This window comes from Salvia hispanica, chromosome 2, assembly GCF_029641045.1.
Source record: "Salvia hispanica isolate PSC_SH4W2 chromosome 2, Shi_PSC_v1, whole genome shotgun sequence".
Classification (NCBI taxonomy): domain Eukaryota; kingdom Viridiplantae; phylum Streptophyta; class Magnoliopsida; order Lamiales; family Lamiaceae; genus Salvia; species Salvia hispanica.
This window is the reverse complement of record NC_142693.1, coordinates 25,374,658-25,380,657: the sequence shown is the minus strand read 5'-3', so window position 1 is coordinate 25,380,657 and position 6,000 is coordinate 25,374,658. Positions and strand designations below refer to the sequence as shown.

Sequence of the window (6,000 nt, the reverse complement as noted above, 5' to 3'; positions counted from 1 at the left end):
AAAGATTGGAAAAGCCTTCAAACAATGTCGGAGAAAGTGAGCCTGTCCTTGACAAATCGACATGAATGAGTTTGGTTAGGTTAGCAAAGGTGGATGGAATCGAACCCTTCAAACTGCAGTTAGAAAGACCCAAGACGGTCAAACTTGGAAAACTGGCGAGCAAGTCCGGAGCTGATTCTGCTGAAAGATCATTATAACTAAGCTGAAGAAAAGAAAGAGAATGGAGTTGTAGAAAGGAGCTAGACAAAGGGCCAGATAAAAAACAATCAATCAAGCTCAAAGCAGTGAGATTGGGTAAATATGAAGATATAATGTGGCTCCATTTTGTCCTTTCATAAGAGGAACTGATATTGACATAATCAAGATGGAGCTCTCTAAGCCCTGTTAGATTTTGGACAAGCATCTCAAAATTTGGGTGCTCAAGACTTAGAGTAGTATAAATGCCGGAGATATCGAGACTAACCAAACTGGGCAAGGACAAAATTTCAAAAGGAACCTGTCCTTCAAAAAAAGCATTTGACAAATTCAAGTGTGTCAAATATTTCAGATTCTGGATACCTCTTGGAATAGGGATGGGAGTATCTCCATAGTTGTAATTGTCGGTGAGGCTAAGCTTCTCCAAATACTTAAATTTAAAGAGACTCGATGAATCCCCAATTCCACCATAAATGCCCTCATCATCGAGCTGCAAACTAACGACGTAGCCAGCAGCATCACATTCCACACCGAGCCACTTGCCGCACTCGCCACTTTCATTCCATCGCACGAGTTTTGTTGAAAGAGAAGAATTGAAGATCAACTCATCTCTGAGTTGAAGCAACAAGGTTTCCTGATGGCGAAGGCATTTGTTATTGCAAGAATGAGCAACAACAAGTTTGAATGCATTGTCAAAGAAGATATTGATAATTATTTTTTTTGTGTGTGTGTACAAATGATGATAGGTGAATATGGGTTTAAATAGTTTTCTTGAATATCTTTTTTTTAAGACCACCACTTGAATAAATAAAGACATTCATTTGTAAATTCCACAATCATGGAAGTGATTTGTGGGTTACAATTCTAAGTGGACTTGAGGTCCTTAAGTCCTAATCCAGGAATTTCCACGAACACGATTACAAGTTTTAATTGGCCATAAACAATTTGATTAAAATTTAAATTTAACTAACTCGTTTATTATCAATCTGAGTGGAGTTTGGAGACTTTGAAACATTTTGTGCCCACTAACCTTTTAGCTTAGTGATAATTTCAAAGTCTCTGTCTTTGCAAATTGATTGTAGAGACAAAGTGATGTTACTATTTGTTCAATTTTCCACATGTTAGGCCAAGTACCAAAAATCCAATATACACTTAATGACAGCATTTTTTGACAATATTAGATATGGTTTTGTTTTTCACAGGTAGATATGGTATGCATCGTTTTATTTTTGAAAATAAAATGTCTGCATTAACATAAGCTTAAATTTAATTGGTTTTTAGCTAAATAACACAAACACATAGTACATATGAACTACACACCTAATAGTAAACACCAACACCATTGTCTCTTATAGCTTGATTCATCAACTCTCTTCTTATTATTTCCATCGGAACAATATCTCGTCGACAACTTCATCTATTTTGTCAAAATATTTCTTTCTAAATCTTAGACTACACAAAAGTACCCATACAAATCCTCCAAATCCCACAACATATCCAAGTGAAGCAGATACATATCCCCACTCAATCTCCCTCTTCTCCCCCGCATTCTCATGCTCTGGTACTAATGAACCATCACCATCGGTACTCCCGCAGCTTATGTTGAGAATGAAGCCACACAGTCCAACATTTCCCGCGAAGGAATCAGCTGAAAATGTTTGCAACTGACGCCCATTTGGAATCTCTCCAACTAACTTATTGTAGGACAGATTCACGACTGAAAGGAATGTGAGCTCCGCAAGTTCCACTGGGATCGCCCCTGTTAGTTGGTTTCCAGAGAGGTCGAGTGATTCAAGCTTCCTCAACTTCCCAAATGACTTCGGGATGCTTCCACCGAAAGCATTGTGGGAGAAGTTGAGATGACGAAGCGAGATAAGATCACCAATTGCACTTGGAATCTCTCCTTGGAAGTTATTTCCAGAGAAATCTATGGTAGTGAAGTCCTTCCAAATCTTAACAAACTCCACATTTATCCCTTTCATGGTTAAGGTCACGCTAAAGCTCCCGAACGAGTAATAGCCCGAATTCTCGTACTTGGGTTGTGGCTCACTCCCGACCACCATCGCCCTCCAACTAGAAAAGTTCACCGATTCCAGACTTCCATCGAAGCTATTCCAAGATATGTCCACAACTTGTAGGACAGGCCAGCTTGCGTGGCATGTCACTTCGCCATGGAATCTGTTGGAATGCAACACAAGAACACGCAAACTCAACGACTGCATGCAAGGGAAGCTACCATTCATGATGTTGTTTCCGATGTTTAAGAACTGCAACGACTCACAACTTTCGAGGGACCTCGGGATTTCCCCATGCAGAGTGTTGTTGCTAACATCAAAATATTGAAGGTTGCAACCGCGAGAAAAGTTATCAGGGATGCGACCGGTGATGTTGTTTCGCCCCAAATCCAACAATCTAATGTTTACAAGTAGGCATGAGGGTATACTGCCACTCAATTCATTAACAGACAAGTCAAGAATTTGGAGGCTTGTAGCATTGCAGAGGGAAGATGGAATTGATCCGATCAAACTGTTGTTGGAAAGAGACATGGATGAGAGTTCGGATCCGTGTGGGATTGGAAAATGCAGCTCGCCTCGAAGCTTGTTAGAGTGCAAGTCTAGGAACTGAAGAGAAGCAGACATATGGTACGGCTTTTGCAAATCTTTCAGAAGATTAACTGAAAGGTTCAAGAACCGGAGTTGTGGTCTCCAAATCCAACCACCCTCCAACAATCCGATTGTTTGATAGGTCCAGATATTCCAGTACGTCCGAATACTTTATAAAATCGGGGAAATTATGCAATTCACATGAGGCAAGGTGAACCTCTTTAACCTTGGAAATTCCATAACTGCTTGAATTAAGGCTTCTAACATCAGAGAATGAGTTTTTCGATAGATCCAGATACTCAAGGCTATGAAGTTGGAAGAAAGAGCCCGGAACAAGTCCCTCCAACCGATTACTACTCAAATCTATGGTAACAATGTTAGACAAGTTCACAACGGAAAATTCTTCAAGTACTCCAGTGAACCGGTTGTTGCTAAGACGAAGTTCCAACAATGAAGCAAGGCGAAACACAGAGGGAGGAATGCCACCAGAGAATGAATTGAAACCCAAGTTCAAATAAACAAGATTGGGAAAACCTCGAAAAAGGGTTGAAGAAAGTGAGCCTGTGAAAGAGTTATTAGACAAGTCCACATAAGTTAGCTTAGTCAGTGAAGAAAATGTGGAAGGAACAGAACCGGTAAAGTGGCAATCGGACAGGTCTATCTCCGACAACGACCTGAGATTGCTAATCGAACTTGGTATCAAACCCGAAAAATTAGTGAAACTCAGCCTCATAGACTTAATAGACCCTGACTTAGTAAACGGTGGTACGCTTCCGCTAAGCAGTTTATTATGAGACAAATCAAGATTTTCCAAACTTGGAATACCAAATATCACTTCAGGAAAGAAGCCTTCCAAACCACACCCAACAAGGCTCAAAGTGGTTAAACTCGAAAAACTGGCGAACATGTCCGGAACTGCTCTTGACAGATCATTAAGATCTAGTCGAAGAACAGAAAGGGAACGGAGTTGCCAAAAGGACTTAGACAGAGGGCCAAACAGAGAGCACCGGCACAAACTCAGCCCGGTGATGTTAGGCAAATACGATGATATCACACGACTCCATTCTTTCCTCTCGTGAGAGGAAGTAACATTGACGCCATCAAGATAGAGCTCTGTAAGCCCTGTTAGATTCCCAACAAGCATCTCCAAATTCGGGTGATCTAGTTTTAAAGGGTTCATGTTGAGTAAAAAAGTATGATATCGAGCGTTTCCCCTGTAATCGTTTGATATATCGAGACTAACCAATCTTTTCAAGGATAGAATCTCTGCAGCAACCTGGCCGCCGAAGTCGGCATATGACAGATTCAAGTGTGTCAAATTGGTTAGAATGCGAATACCTTTTGGGATGGGAGCGCGGTTGAAGTCATTGTAAGCGAGGTTGAGCTTGTGGAGATGCTCGAGTTTGAAGAGGCTCGATGAATCATTGACTCCACCGGAAATGGACTCATTGTTGAGCTGGAGGGTTACGACGTTGCCTGCGTCATCGCACCCCACGCCTTGCCACTTGCAGCAGTTATCGGTTTGATTCCATTGTGATAGTTTGGATGAGAGGGAAGAGTTGAAGATCAACTCGTTCTTGAGTTGAAGCAACAAGATTTTTTGATAGTCAATGCATTGGCTATGGGAATGAGTCAAAATGAAGGAGGAGAGTATGGTAAGGAAGAGAAAGTTGGGAAGCATGGTGATGAGTATGATGGTTGAAAGGTGTTGAGGTCTTAATTTAAGTGTTTTCATTTGTTTTGTTTATGTATGTTGTATTGGAGAGTGACATGCAATTGGAAGACTAATTCATAGGTTAGTAATTGTGGAGGAGTAGTCAAAATTTTCTTCATTTCTTAAAGAGTTTATGTGTGCAAAAATCAACATTTAATATTCCCAAAGGTTGAAATTTCAAGGTTCTGTGAATAGGATAAAATAACATGAGATCATTACATTGGACCAATGACTATTAAAGTTGTATCATCAAAATCTTGACTTTATATATAGTCAAAATAAATTGTCCTTAAAGTTAATCTGAAAGACGAAATTAGTTACTCTTACCGTTCATAAAAAATATACAAAATTCTAAATAGCACTAGTTTTAATGCATATTTGGTAAAAAAAGATAGCAGGGAAAATGTAGTAGAAGTTATTATTGATTTAAAATGATGTGTAGAGTTATTATTGGTTTAAAACATTTTATTTTAAGAACTAGTCTAATTTTGATTGACGGTCTAAAGTGATAAAATTAAGTTATTTTTGAAGACGGAGATATGTCATGTTAAAAATCTTAAGATATCTACATGAAGCCCACCAAATTCAGCCTAGTCCGATCCACTTCTATGGGCCAAGAAGCCCAATACAGGGTAACAGAAACTGGGCTGGGCCCAAATAATTTACAGAAGGCCATTTGTGAACTTTTTGCATATCTTCTAATTAGATTGCTACGAATATGGAAAATGGATCAAATCAAAATTTATTAGTATAGCCAAACTAGAGCTATTAAATTGCTTAGAATACGCCTCATGCCTGATTTATAAAATGTATTTTATGTAAAATCCTTCAAATTTTTCGTGATTTCACGTCAAAATTGAGCGTGTAAGATGGGCAGAGAGAAAAACAAATCAAATTTTGTAACTCTATTGTAAAGTAAAAATAAGAAGGGATATTTGCATCCAATGTCACGAAACTTTCAAAAAGTTGGACTTTTTCCACGAACTTTAAAATTGGCAAATAATATCACGAACTTTACCCCGTGTTTATTTTTTCCCACGAATGAAAAAATTCCCACAAATAATATTATGATACGGATTTTTTTCGTAATTTCTCGATAACAATTTTGAAAGTTTCAATTTTTTCAATCTTTGAAGATAGATTTTCTTGAAGCACACCCTCCAAAAAATTGTTCTTCAATCTATTAAAATAACATGAATTTTTTCATTCGTGGGAAAAAACAAACTCAGGGTAAAGTTCGTGATATTATTTGTCAATTTTAAAGTTCGTGGGGAAAAACCCAACTTTTTGAATGTTTCGTGATATTAGATGTCAATATCCCAACTAAGAACTTAGAAATAGGTTATCGGCGCGTGGGCCTACTTGTGGAATTGAATAAAACAAACCGACAGTCTCTAAATCAACAGTGAAAAAAGTGGGACTCTTTAGTCTGTCAACCATTAAAAACAGTATTATACGCTTGTAAAATTTTATATGTTCCAATACTAT

The 6,000-nt window shown here is 38.4% G+C and overlaps 1 pseudogene; it reads right to left on the bottom strand.

The window, feature by feature from the left end:
* Positions 1–1,434: 1,434 nt before the first annotated feature.
* Positions 1,435–4,481, bottom strand: LOC125202396 (uncharacterized; annotated as a pseudogene).
* Positions 4,482–6,000: the final 1,519 nt, after the last annotated feature.